Source organism: Cimex lectularius, unplaced genomic scaffold, assembly GCF_000648675.2.
Source record: "Cimex lectularius strain Harlan isolate CLEC.00 unplaced genomic scaffold, Clec_2.1 scaffold229, whole genome shotgun sequence".
In the NCBI taxonomy this organism is placed as follows: Eukaryota; Metazoa; Arthropoda; class Insecta; order Hemiptera; family Cimicidae; genus Cimex; species Cimex lectularius.
The window spans coordinates 292,929-308,898 of record NW_019392783.1 but is presented as its reverse complement, the minus strand read 5'-3'; positions in this window follow the sequence as shown (position 1 = coordinate 308,898).

The window sequence follows — 15,970 nt, the reverse complement described above, 5'->3', positions numbered from 1 at the left end:
GAATTTATCTCGGAGCAACTCCCATTTTGAATATGAGATCTGTACAATATGAGTAGTGTTATTAAATATTCAAAGCCCCGCATTCGGAATGGACCGGGGATATACGATTACTAACAACATACAAGAGATACGGAATTGATGACTTCGAACATCGAAAAACGATTTACTAGCAGGTGGTCGGCCCTTTTTCTATCTAAATGTTTTTATTTTAACATACTTTTTTGGTAGTAAATTTTGCTACCTCCTTTAGAAGCGAACATGTAGCAAAGAAATTTTTTGATTGGTCTACGACTTGTGGAACACACAGGCTACCATCACATCATTACATTATAATTATCACAAGCAATCGCAAACGTTACACGACATTACATGCAAATACAGATGTTACATTAATGTAAAATATCTAGCCAATATGGTGCCCTTCTAATCGAATCGACAAGCAGAAAATTACAATGAACTATTTATGATGTAAAAAGAAAGTAAATGGAAAAATGAGGGAAGTATATTATATATATCACTAAAATGTTGGAAGGATATTTTTATTACTTCAGGATTTTTTATGACTTGTTTTCTCTACGTGCTTTATAAAGCTTTATGTTGTCAATTTTGTTTGAAATGGTATAAGATAATTCAAAATAAATAAGTAAAACGTATTTTTCCCATGCATGGTCCTGTTTTTGGGTGCCAATACTGTTAAGCGTATATATTAAGATAATCTGTTTATTTATGCTAAAATTTTAATTAAAACTTACCTTCATTTGAATTATTTGATGGGCCTCATGATTTATGTATGGTCTCAACTCTGCATAACAATTTTCTGAGTGTATGTTTGCAATAGAGACCACGTATATTTTATATTTTTTTATTATTTTGAATTATCATATCTTTTTTTTACTGTGATGATGCATGATGGAAAACCTTAATAATCTGTTTTATATCTGCTGCTTGCAGGTTTGTCTAAGAATATATAAACAAATAAAATTTTAATTTTAAACGGGCACTTCTGAACGTTTAAAAAATTATTTTCGGTCAATTATTATGATTTATTAGTTAATCCATTTAATATTAAAGATATGTGAACCACTGAGAGGGATCGATGTTAGTGGGAAGTGGGTCGTCTTGGTTATAAGGCAGCTAAATTTGCCTCAACGAGACCTCACGACCCCACCCGCGCCATCCGTCAAAAAGATATAAAAATACCATTGCTAAATTAATAAACAAATGAATATATTAAAATATTTAAAGACAAGAACATCAATCCCATGTCTTTGGAGGCCTAAATGGCAAAAGGCCAAACTTATCAGGAGGAACATAATTCATACCAGGGTCGCATATCCATAACGGGATCAGTACAAAATAGAAAAAATTGGATTACTTGTAAAAAAAAATTCAAATGACATCTTATTATTCTAATATTTTGATTATAGTTATATCGTAATTATTTGATATGTCAAAAATAATTGGACATTGCGGAATATTTGTAGCAAAGCTATTTTTTATATCTTTTAGAGAGAGAAAGAGCAGGAATTCTTTAAGAGGACGCAGCTTTTGCTTTAGAGCCAGCTCGGACTGCAGGAATGCGAGTCAAACTTGGCGTACAATTATTGTTAAAAGGCTTTCACACTCCTCTAACAGTTTATATTTTTGTTTTAAAAAATATACGCCTTTTTTCGGTCCCTTGAAACGATCTGCTTAAACAGATAAAAAAGTTCCGTTCTGAAGAAAGGGAAATTTGGCAGAATTTGATCCAGCGGTCGGGATTGTTTGCAGAAGTGTTACTTTGTCGGTTAAGGGTCGGAAGGACAAATAGCGGTAACGATCAGACCAGGCATGGTCAATAATGATTAAACTATTGACAGCATGGTACAATTGTACAAACAGATAATCAAAATTTAGACCAAAAATTATAACTAAATTAATCATAAACTAAATTTGGTTGTAGTGGATTAATATATAAATTTGGAAAAGTTTGCTGATAAATCTGAATTTTTTGTTAAAGTTTTGTATATTATAAAAGAAATCTAAAATCTACCCTCCACGCTCAATTTCGCGAAAAACTATTTAGATTTTATTTATTTCGTTGAACGTGATAGAAAAATGTACAATATAATTTCAAAAAAGTAACAATTTTTCTTTCAATGCCAATACAATAAAAATTGAATGGAGAATCTGCTTGCCCGAAAGAAATAATACTAAATTATTCTAATTAAAAAAAGATGCCCTGCATGCGGAATTGGGTATAGAACGGAAAAGGTTATACTTATTTGGTTTCGCATAGGTTATGCCAAGATCACACATGGACACTTTCTAAAGGTGGTGAGTCCATGATCTCAGTAGAGCACATAATAGAAGACTGCAAAGAACTAAATCTCAAAAAAAGATATTACGCATGGTCTATTCGCGGTCTTGGGATTGGAGGCACAATATCTCAGGATCATACATTTTTTTAATCGTGAATAGACTCTTGTACCCTTTATACATGTTTCCATTGGAAGGTATTTATTTGCTTGAGTGGTCGGAATTATCCCCATTTATCCTGAGGAATATGGAATACTCTGGGTATTGGGTATCAATGTGGGAATGAAATTTATTAGTGCGAACGACGTAGTTATCGCTCATTACCATTGGGTTGTGTGAACTATGTTTGGTGTGTGAATGTAATTCATTAGCTCGAATGGAGGGGCTTATCGCCAACCGAGGAATATCGAACTAATCATGGGTTATGCGAATGCTAACCAGACTTTCACGTTTTTCTTGTTTCAATGTTTATGTGCATTAGTGTTATTTTATCCTCAATTGACGGCTGTCAATATGAAAAAGAAAATAGATAAAGTAGATCACTTACCTCATTACCACATATCATATAGCATATGATAATATATGATTATATTATAATTATATTTATGTATTGAAATAAAGAGACCAGGGATGAAGCCATGAAGGTGAAAAAAAAAACAAATTCTTTTTCTGCTGTTGAGCTTTCGACTGTATTTAACGCCTTCTTCAGGACATTGAAAATTATTTAAAAATCTTAACAATCAATTCGGACATGTGGGCCAAATTGATTGTTAAGTTTTTAAATAATTTTTCAATGTCCTGAGGAAGGCGGTAAATATAGCCGAAATAGTAGTGGTTTTTCTCACCTACATGGTTCATCCCTGATATCTTTATTTCTATATTTATCACTAAGGCAGATCCTACACTCCACGATATATANATATATATATATTTCCATTTTATCTTCTAGCTTTCATTACTTTTTATAGAAATTTCAACATCTTATTGACGTATGCTTTTAAACCATTTGTAACCGACAAATCAATTTTTTTTGCAATCAAACTGACTTTTGACAAATTACGCATGTTTTTAAAGCTCATAAGTAGTGGCAACTTTTTTGGAAGCTCCATATCTGTTAGTGTTTACAGAGACAAGAAAAAATGAGGTAAATGGTATACAAGACTGAAAACTCTTAAAAGTTTATGTTACAACTGATTTTGTCTTTTGTTTGCTTAAAGTTAAAGAAATGAATCGTAAAAGATTTTTATTGCTCTGTGGATTGATGTAATCGGATGTAGTAAGGTTATTATTTTATGATATACGCTCCCCTTCATGGGAAAAAATTGAAATAAACTGAAAAGTGATATATTTCGAATGCGATTGAGAAGTCACCATTGGACAATAAGGACTTTTTACTTCAATAGAGTAACCTCCAAAAGTATTGACGTCCATTCGTGTTAATAGTGAGATATAATTATGTACATTGATTACCTTCATATTCTTATTTTTCATTGTCGTGTTTGATTTCAAGGTGAAGCAGGGATTTAAAATTCCGACTGTAGCGCTAACCAATACGTTCTGCTTAATTAAAGATATTGACAAATTCATGAGCGGTTTGTAATCATTATCTCATTATTTTATAATCAGTATCTCCTAGTTATACTACAATGCATGAGCGGAAGAATTTTACTTTTTTAATTCCAATTAGGCGTTTGTAGTTGTTAATCTACTATAATTATAGCGTTTGTTAAACAGTTGCAATTAAGGCAGGAAGTATTCATTTTTGTGGTCTAAAAACAAATTCTGTCCTTCATGGAAATGTGAAATTGAACGAGTAGAACTTGTTAACTATAATGATTTGCAAACTGACAGCGTTTGTTTCAATTGGGCTAATACTTGGTTGTTAAAGATGACCGCGGTGGCTTGGTGGTTAGGGTGTCTCACACGTATTTGCCATGCCTGGGCTTCGGGTTCGAATCCTGATCCAACCTATGGTTTTTTTAATTGAGAATAATATGAATGAAGTATCTTTTTAAAAAGATAATTACTACTTACATTTTGTTGTTTTCTACGATTCGCATTTCAAGCTTTTAACTCATAATCATCGTTGATAGCAGCAAACTGTGAGTAGGAATTTTTCTTTTTGTTTATCTTTTTAAAAAGATTAAACAACATAATCCACTATTTATCATTTTTACGAAAGAAGTATTGTCAAATGGTTTGACCCCTCGTCCGCGACACCCTCCGAGTAGTTGGACGTTACAACTTCCTTTGTGGCATGAATTGCTATACTTATTTACTGACTTGGTTTTAATTTCTTTTTAGTTCAATTAGCAAGGTATTTGTCTGTATATCTTTTTTCAAATGTCAGGCCCAATTAAAACAAAAATGGGCGGAACCTGCACTATGTTTTTCTCTGTTGGCCCATCTATTCTCGCTTTATTTCATGAACCCTGTTACTTTTTATCATGTAAATAGCAATCCCAATAGAAAATAATGGTGCAGCCCTGAGGACGTGGCAACCTCTCTAAAGCACAAGCTGTACTCGTGTCGGCCTTGGGTCGGCATGGGGCGGCGGGTGCCTTACCAGAGGCACACCAGGGTTATGATACCAGATTCTGTCTGCGTAAACGGGGGAGGGTGCATAACCATCTGTACTACGGGGTAACAGAAATGTCCCAAGGTTCAACCCATGTTACACTGGGAAAGGACTCGCAGTGGTTCGTGGTGACGCCCCTGGCGGGAACTTAGAGAAGAGGCTGACCTTCACACCAAACTTGCGTATGACCATCGTATACACCCGGCCTCACGGGGTACGGCGGATCGTACCGAAGCGTATAAGCGGTGAGGACGCTATGATTACGCTGACAGAGTCCCTCGAATGCTAAGTGGCGGATGGGAATGGGTAGTGAATCGGTTGCTCTAATTCGAGTATGCTTTGCACGCAGATGTAGGCTGAGCTCGATTGGAGGCTTTTACTGTAGGTAGTCTCCTCTAGGGGGTGGTCAGCAATTCCACTTTAAACAAAACCGCGGCCAGAGCGGATCCGGTAGTTTCTACGCTGGGGAAGCCCCAATACTCTGGGAAATAGAGTGGCCTTCTCTATCTAGGGAGCGCGCGGGCGACTAGGCTGATGTATTACGGCTTAGGTAGCCCTTTGCGCGCGGCATACGGTTCGATGCTTAATGCGGACCTGACCACTCGGAATGGGCGGGGAGCGAGGTTGTCTTGGCCCTTCGGGGCTGAGCTGCCTCTACACAATGCTGCGGCAGTAACATACTTCTGACGTATGCGGAGGTGCGTCAGCTCTCATCTTGACAATTAAAACGCCCGATAAGGCTGAATAGGCTAGGTGCGGACGTTATATATCGTCATTGTCCTTTTAAGGAAGACCGAGTATATGGGAAAGCAATCCCAATAGAAAACATTGCTTTTTTATAGATTAAAAAATATTTATCAAGAAATTTATTTTCTACTATTCCTCAAGCAACACAATTGCGGCGCGACAATTATACTAAACCGTCAAGGCTCATCGTTCAGGCATGTGTAATGAACTGTGCGCCGTGAATTTATTACCGGACAATACATCACTCTCTCTCTCTCTCTCTCTCTCTCTCTCTCTCTCTCTCTCTCTCTCTCTCTCTCTCTCTCTCTGTATATGTATATATGTATATGTATATAATATATATATATACACCCCTCTCTTTTCCACAGACACATTACATGATTTAATATAGAAAAGTTTGTTAATTCTTACAGTAAGTAGGCTTAATATTCTCATTATTTAGTAAAAGTGATAATATACGTTATATTTTATAAAATTCTTTTCTAATTCAAAACTATTTCAATCCTTTCAACTGTATAATCACATCCTTTTTTTAAATTTATTAATTATTACATGAACAATTGTTGTTTTACTATTATTTCCAACAGATCATAAACGTATAAAGCAGTTAAGAAGGATAAAAAATGAGCGAAAGACGTTCAAAATGTTAAAACAACTGTCCTATATAGGCTCTGTTGAATGTACTTCGTTTGCATATATAAGCAATAAGACATACAATTCGCAGTGTACTCAGAAACCCAAGGAACAGTGGTTATGTTCCAAGGGGACCCAGGTTGGCCATAAAAATTCTCATAAGAAAAAAAATAATCGAGGAAATGGTCAAAAACGGCTTCCAATAGATCATATCTAACCTAACACCACGCGATAAAGGTAGAAAATAAAAGGTTTTCTTTCTACAAATAAAATACAATTATATTATGATGAGGTTAAATGTAAAATGTAGTCATTAACTTATATTTAATTGTTAATTACTTTTCATTTAATTGTCAAAAAGCAACGTCAAAGCAGCTCTTACACCATTTTTTTTTAAATTTGAGCAAAGGGTAATTAGGGCGAAATTTAAAATTGAAAATGTTTTAGGGTGGGTGGGCTCTTGCAATCATTGTTTCTGTTTATTTTTAAAACATTAAACATATGCATAACATTATATTAAACATATGCAATACAATTTTATTTTGCAAGCAATCCTTAGAAATATCCTTAAAATCATGTATGAATGAATTGAAATATAAGCTTACTGACTTATATTTAATATCTAATGTAGAAAATATTAGTATTGTTTAGTTTTAATTAAAGGAAGGCGTTATTTTCCCTTAGAAATCTGTTGTTTCGTTAAAGTTTTCTTTTTAAAGAAGAGGGGGTGAAAATCTGCTGAGACTTCCTTGATGAGGTGGAATCTTTCCAATCGGCAAATATCTAATTTCACTGCAATCAGTTTACGTTGATGCTGATTGAAGAGAAGGCTTGATTGCGTTGAGACCGACAAATGAAAGGGATAGATTGCTGAATTGGCAGCTTGGTCAGAGAGGTGCCGTTAATTGACTCCTTCCCTTGTCTTTCGCGTTGGAACGTTTATCTAAACGGGTTTCAAAACAAACCTATACACGAAGAAACGTTTAGCCGTTCGGCATTGTGAAATGGAGCAATTTATTTTTACATTTGAATACGTAATCCAAAAGTTGGATTTTGTTTTGATAAAAATTAAAATGTCTCATGATCATATTTTTACCAAATTTTTTTATAAAAGAATGTGTGCTTAATGCATAACTTAATTGATTTGTCTCGTACGGTAAATTTAAATTCTGTTCCCTCCAATTTTTTATTGGAACATTTCTTTGAGATAAAAAACGAGACATGTATACTTTTATTTTATACCTAGTTTCTCATTAGCACAATAGTTTGATCTAATAAATTAATTAATCTTTAAGTAAGGTATTGGTTGAGATAAAAAAGTCAGTGTCACAAGCGGGATTCGAACCCACGACCAACATAAGCCGCTGTTCTACCACTTGAGCCATCATGACTTCGATCCACTCGGATACTCCATTTCAATTCCACCTTCTGAATTTTCCCTCTCTTTTTCCATTTATCACTTTTTTATCCGTTTTTTATCTCTACCAATACCTTACTTAAAAATTAATTAATTGAAAAGAATTAATTCGGTCAATCGGACCACGAAACCTAATCGGTTTGATCTAATATTGATCTCTCCAGAATAGTGGAGTACGAATATAACAGAGACTAAACTATTTTCATTGACAAGATATTTATCAATGTACATTTTTTCAATGGGTTTTGGGAACGGTGGAAACGGTTTTTAATTTTGAGCAACTGTACTCAAGTTATTTGCAAAAAATATTTCCGAACATTGTTTTTTCAAAAACAATATCTCCTCCAACTTATTCAACTTTGAACCAGGTCATTTATTTATAATTCCAATCGATACTAAATTAATTCCTTATAGTATGGATATATTTACGTAATAAATCATTATATTAATTTTTGGGAGTCATTTTTTTCGGTAGACCGTCGAGTTGACATTGTGTTTATTCACAAATCTTTTAAAAAAAGTGGCCTCATTCCAAAACTAAAATTTTCTCCCTATTTCCCGGATTTTAGCTATCAGTTCTTTCAAAATATTCAGTTCTACGTACACGATCGTTGTTTATTTTCTGTACGAATTTTATCTGATCCAGGAATATTAGTTTTACCAAAAAATATTACCAATTTTTGGTATGCAAAATACGAATAAACGTAAATTCGTTAAATTTAACGAGGGTGCGTTTATTTTGTCCAACAGTGTACATAAATGTTTCAGATGTGGTCGTAAATAAAAGATCGCTAAGTTTATAGCTATTTCTTAATACATAAAATATTTATTTCCAACGAACCTTAAATATATGCAACTTGCAAAATAATTTTACGACATTCGTTGATCGATAAACGAACGTTGGTAAAAAAACTCATGTTTTTGTGTTTGTCCACTTGTCTTTATTCCCTATGCTCGCACTGTCCAAAATAAATAAAGTTTATATGATGGATAGGTGTTAATCACCGAAGCCCTCGGGATTTGCCGAACTTAACACTCGACGTCACTTACGATCAGGGCTTAAGAACACGAGGCACAAGAACCCTCAGGCATCCGCCGCTTTCAAACGTATCGATTCTTCGGCTCTCTTCTCCTCAGCCTTTTAACCTTTTCTATATTAAGAAAGGGTATCGATTAAGAGTCTCTACTTCATTAGCTCGCCCTTTTTTACCATTATAAATATCTCTCGACGGTGTTCGCTTAATGCCGTCAATTGTTGGGAATGTCAGCCATTAGTGACATTGTCTCTGGGGTTTTCTCAATCAGAACGGATGAAAAGAGCCGCTAATCCAAACCAGAATTTTCAACATTCAAAGAAGGTCTCCATTTTTCACTGAACAAAGAAATCATTTATGGTCATAATATTGCAGATATCATTATAAACCTAATTAATAACGTATCGTTAAACTAAGAATACATTTTCTTAAAACATTTTGTCCTTTAATTGCTTTTTATGGATTAATTTAACTTTAATTCTAAATATTTACATTTTGAACTGTGAAGAACCATCCATTTATGGTTGGCTTCTTCTAGACCACGATGTACAATTCACCATAAAAATGCATTTTTTAAATTAAAAGATATAACAACTTATTTTAATATGTATTATTTTATTTTATATATTTCTTTAAAATTTAACATATTTGATTAAAAAATTAGCAATATTGTGAACGAAATTTAACTCTATCTTTATTGGACGTAGACTCTGTTTTGGTATAGTAACAGTAATGAACAGCATTATCAAAGAATGAAGATTATGATATCTTTATCTTAATTTGGCCGTACAAAATGGAAAAATTGGATAACTTGCACAAAAAAAATGATTAGTTGAAATAATTTTCTGTGTCGAAAATATTGAATATTGTGGAATGTTTACACCAAAGCTATTTTTATATCTTTTAGAGAGATGTTTAGAGAGAGAGAGAGAGAGAGAGAGAGAGAGAGAGAGAGAGAGAAAGAGAGGTTTACTGAAGGAATTTTTTAAGAGGAGTTCTTTTGCTCTTGGCCCAGCTCGGACCACAGGAATGCGTTGCATGGCGCGCATTTATCGTTAAAAGGCTTTCACGCTTCTTTAACAGTTTATATTTTGGTTTTAAAAAATATACGAAATTTTTCTGTCTTTAAAACCACCTGCTTACACAGATAGAGAAGTTTCGTTCTGAGGAAACGGACATTTGGAAAAATTGGATCTAGCGTTCGGGATTGTAAGCAGAAGTACTTTGTTGGTTAAGGTCAATCCGAACTTGGCCAATGATTCGCGAAAATTTAAAAAAAAATGGTAGCAATTTTTCGTTCATTACCAATGCAATAAAAAATGAATGGATAATCCGCTAGCCCGAACGAAATATTACTATATTATAACAATTAAAAAAAAAAAAAGGCCGTTCACTGGCCTGCGGAAGCTTGGTCTAGCAGGGTCATACTTATGATCTTACTCATCGGTAAGAACAATTGTCCGATCTTCAGTTATTTACTGATGCTTTGCTGCAAATAATGCTGTTCCAAAGATAATAAAATAATAAAGCAATGATTTATTTTTCAAAAGTAAAATTTACGATATTGATAAATAACTTATCAATGATAAAAAAACTAAGATTTATTTTTCATTGTGCGTGTTTCGGTGAGGTGTAAAAAAGTTCGCACAACAAGAAATCTATACGTTATATCAGATAGAATTTGTTTTTTGGAATATGCTCTTTTTACCCTTTTCTCGTTCAAAAGATATAAGAATAACAGGATGAACAGTTCTTATAATTTTCTTTGCATTTTGCCAACATGTTAATGAATCAGTTCGTGCGGAACGGCAAATAGTGCTATTGGAACAATTGGATGTATTCAATAATATTTAAACTTTCAGCAGCATGGCTCAATTGCAATTTGAATTAAATTAATGTACATATGTAGATAAAGGGTGGTTTGCAAAAATGTAAAAAATGTTGGTTGGTAGTAGAATATAAATGGAGTAAAATCCAGAAAAAATTTCTAATTCTAGTCGAGAAGATACAAATTTTTGATTTAAAAAACAAACTTTTCAGACGTTCACGCACAAATAGATTTTTTTTTCACCGTTACTGCGCATTTTTCGCCAAATTTAAGGCCGTTTTAACAGTCTTTGCTGATTTGCTTAAATATATGGGCTGATATCTGAAAATATTTAAAAATTAACTTATCCGTTACAAAAGCTCCTAAAGGTTGGCGAATTGTGGCGAAAAAGTGATTCATTTATAATGCTTTTGAATGGCACATTGATGTAGCATCAGCACTTTTTTTTGGGAAATATGGTAGATCAAACCATAAAAAAATTGTTTCACTGCAAAATAGAAAACGTTTTAAAACAATTATTATTGGCAGAGGTCTTTATTATACGAAAAACTAAATACTCAGTTCAGGAAAGATTCAAGATAAAAAGCTCGTTCTGGTGCCACTGGACTACAGTTTATTTAGTGACTCCACCATGGCAGTATTAACTTTTAACCCTGTATAAACATAAACAATTAATCACTGTTGTACGTTATTTGTTCATAAATAAAAATCGTCTAGCCAAATCCAAATAGTTGTAAATGTTGTAACCAAAATCTTATTATAACAACCAACAGACTAACAAAAATCATATTAATTAATCTTTATGTAAGGTATTGGTTGAAATAAAAAAACCAGTGTCACGAATGGGGTTCGAACCCACGACCTTCGGCTAAATACGCTGCTCTACCACTTGAGCTATCGTGACTTTGATCCACTCGGACACCAACTTCCCATCTCAACCTACCCACATGGGTTCGAAACCCGCTCATAGCACTGGCTTTTTTATTTCAACCAATACCTTACATAAAGATTAATTAATTGAAAGAATTTGGTCAATCGGACCACGAAATATAATAGATTTAATGTTAAAAGAAAAATGAATATAATAAAAATATTCGCTAAAGCAAATAGGTACTTACTTTAATAAATTTACTACCTAATACCAAACGGTTTTATAGTGCATTCTATTATATCTTACGCATTGTAAATCAAGTTTACTCAGCTTTTTTACGGTCATTTCTAATGGTAATTTACGATCTAGGGCTGTTTTTACATTATACTTTAAATTACATTTCATTATTTAACTTTTCAACCCACAGCCGTGACACATCTACACAGAAAACACACACTTCGAGCCCTGAAGATGATCTCAATAAAGATCGAAACGTTGGCACGATAAAGAAAATGTTTTTCTAAACTTACTTTACACAAGATCACATCTCATAATCTTCAAATAATTATTGTACTTTACTAAAAGTTAATTATTTTTGAAAGGTTGAAAGTAGAGAACAAAAGTTATTTATTTGCCTGGTCAAAAAATATGCTCAAGTAAAATGAATGAAGAGAACTTGTTAAATATAATGAATTTCATGCTAGCAGAATCTGTTTGACCAAATTAAATTTTTATGCCAATTTTTTCTTCGATATTCAGAGTATTCTCACTTTTTTTCTTCCATTTTCGCATTAAATTTTACTACAACGACAATATCAACTTAACGGCAATCAAAGTTGACGTTTTTCATAGATTTACACAAATTTCAATTGAAGAAAATAAAATGAGGCATTCGAAATTAATTCACGGCACTACAATTTTTCTTAACCATAGAAATTGTTAGTTCAATGCAAAAAATAATGAATTGTCGCGGATCATCCATCAATACATCATTCATTAATTCTTTCTCTCTTTTTCCCACATTTTTCTTTTTTTTCTTTGTAGGTTCTTTTTTATCTAAGTATCGATGTCTTTTAGTTCAGTTAGCAAGTTGTTTGTCAATTTGTATTTTTATAAATGTTAGGCGCAGTTAAATAAAAATGGGCCGAAACTGCACTATGATTCTCTCTCGTATTTGCCTTTTCTGCGGTCTTGCTTCGAATCATGGCTTGTTGTTTTCTACGATATTAATTTCAAGCTTTTAACACATAATCATCGTTGATAACAGCAAACTGTGGGTAGGAATCTTTCTTGTTTTTATCCTTTTGAAAAGATTAAACAGCATACTCACTCCATTATTTATCATTTTTACGAAGGAAGTATTGCCAAATGGTTTGACGCCTCGTCCGCGACACCCAACGAGTAGTTGAACGTTACAACTTCCTTTGTGGCAGAAATTTCTTTACTTAATAACTTACTTGGTTTTTAATTTTTTTAAGTTCAATTAGCAAGTTATTTGTCGGTTTGTATATCTTTTTTTCAAATGTCAGGCCCAATTAAAACAAAAATGGGCCGAAACTGCACTATGATTCTCTCAGATGGTCCGACGATTCTCGCTTTATTTCATGAAAATGTTACTTTTTATCATGTAAATAGCCAATCTTAATAGAACGCAATAGTTTTTTTTTAAACAGATTTGTCAAGAAATTTATTTTCAATTATTCCTTAAGTTAAACAATTTATCACATTCACTGCGCGACAATTATACTAGACCATCAAGGCTCGTAGTTCAGGCAAATGTAATGAACTGTGCGCCTTGAATTTATTAACTTTCTGTAACACTCCTTTCTCCCGCTTTAGCACCTCCTCTGTTAACCTTTTCTTATTTCAACATTCTCTCTCTCTCTCTCTCTCTCTCTCTCTCTCTCTCTCTCTCTCTCTTTCTTTCTTTCTCGTTCTTCCCCAAAGCTCTCTATCTACGTACCTATAAATTCTTTACCCCATTTTTCTCTCTTTTTTTACCCCTTCCCTCTGACACTTGTCTTATTTCAGCATTCTTTTCTTCTCTCTCTCTCTCCTCTCTCTCCCTCTCTTCTCTCTCTCCTCTCTCTCTCTTTTTTTCTCTCTCTCTTTATGGACATATAATTGTATATCTTATTTATCTGCCTAAGTTAATTGTCCTCATACTTTCCTTATTTCTGTATGATTTAAATGAGAAGCACCAAACGAAAATCCAACTGTATTTAAAATAGTTTTATTTAAAGAAGATGTTGACAAATTCGCGATTTATAATAATTTTATTTCCTACTTATAACAATAAAAATGAGAGGATTTATCTGACTTTTTAATTTTAATTAAGCGTTTGTGATTGTTAATCTATCATTACTATAATCTTATTTAACATTTGTGATTAGACAGGAAGTATTAAGTACGATTTAAAATTAAATTGTTCGGTTCTTCGAAATGTAAAATTGAAGTAGCAGAACTTATTAGTTATAACGGTTATAAAGCTGGAAGTGTCTGTTTCAAATGTTACACTTGGTTTTTCTAATTTTTTTAAATGTTAAATTAGCTATTGTTTTGAATTCTGTATGTTTTTTTAAACAGGAGGCCCAAATTAAAAATAGGGCGTAGTTAAATTTTCTCTTGGTCTGCACTTAGATTATTTCGAATGGTCCGACAATTCTCGCTTTATTTTTTCGATATGGTTACTTTCTATTAAGTGCAATATCTATCTCAACAGAAGCAAACCCAATATTCCTTTTTTGATAAGCAGATTTGTAAAGGAATTTATTTTAAATTATTCATTAATTAAACAATTTCCATTACTTTTTCGGTTCGACAATCATACTTTCAAGGCTCATAGTTAACCCATAAATACGAAACTGAACTGTGTGCGCCGTGAATTTATTACCGGACAATCTCTCTCTCTCTCTCTCTCTCTCTCTCTCTCTCTCTCTCTCTCTATATATATATATATATATATATATATTTACAACATGCAAATTCTTATTATTTTGTCATATCGTCGTCATTCAGTACGGACCGAATATTACACCGTGCACGAAAAACCAAACATTCTTTTAATTAAACATATTAACCAACCCATGAATGATTTTATCTCCTAATTATAACAGCAATGAATTAACGGGACCATCTGACTTCTTTAATCTAATTACGATGTCTGTTAACAAAAACCAAAGGGCGGAGGGAGATAGGGAAGAACTGGAGAGAACTTTGAAGCCTTAAAATAACGTGCGGCGGAAAGATGAAAGGACGTATGATTAGAAATTCGGTCGGGGTCACAAGGGCTAATTAATGAGCCGTTTTATGGAGGCCACATTACATCGGACCCTCTAGTACTTACTTACTACCTATTTACACACCTAGTTAGCACTTTACCATTAATTATATACATTTCCTTTGCCCAACGAGGCAGGTTACTCTATAAAATAACGGACAGAGGATTTATGTTTTAAGAGAATCAGTGCTGAATTACTTTAACGATAAATAGTTAATGAAAGTATTGAATTACAATGAATATATAATTGTTCTTTTTTGCATATTTATAATGGGAACTTAAAGAAAAATTTTGCGAACAAATTTGAATACAAACAATTATTGATTTTTAAATAATCTTTCATGTGTTGTCACTTTGCAGTGAAAATAGAAAAAAAGCATCCTCTAACAAAAAATCCGATATGATATGATTTTATCTTTTCCACGTTCGTTCGGGTTTGTTGAATATTTACGCAACTTATCATCACAATCGATTCGAGAAGCGTGCGCCTGACTTGATATGCCAAGGATAAGATCCAGTGTCAAGGTATAAACTGGATTGCTCCATTATTGTCGTTTCTCATATAACGCTGAATTTCCATGAATTACCCTCTCAATCGTGAATCCATGATGACGTTCTAATTGAGTAGCACGTCGCACGCGAGTGACAAATAATGATTCACATCCGAAACTCTTCAAAAGGCCAATGATAACGAGAATATAACGATCTAATCGAGGAATAGGTCTGCTATCAAAGTACATGTCAGATCATTTATCATTTGAACATGATGAACTCGTTCTCCGCAGAAAAAAAATCAATACACACAAAATAAGGGAATATGTTTTCATTCATTTCATTTATATGCCAGATTTCTCGCCACTTTGACCAGGTGACCGTCAATATTTTACAATTTTGATTCATGTAAAATGTGTAAAATATTAATTAAACAAATGTGTATCGTTGTAAGTGACAGTTTGTTAAAGAGTTGTTAAACAAAAGTTATAGTACCTGAGAGCTTTCGATATCGAAAATAAGTTCCCTCTTAGGATAGGTTTATAGTTTCGAGTTTCCAACTTGCCCTACTTTAGTGCCATATAAACAATTTGAGTTAGATGGGGGTCTTGTAGTAATAACATAGCTTCCTGTGCTCCCAATGGTCTTTTGGCTGGAAGGATGTGGGAGTGAGAGATTGAGAAAGGGAGAGATGTCCCATCCTCCCCTCCGTTCAACTTGACGGGTCTCTCTTCGGCTTACCCTAATCCGTTGAGATCAGCCTCCCTTAGATAACTTGTATTTATTCTCTTT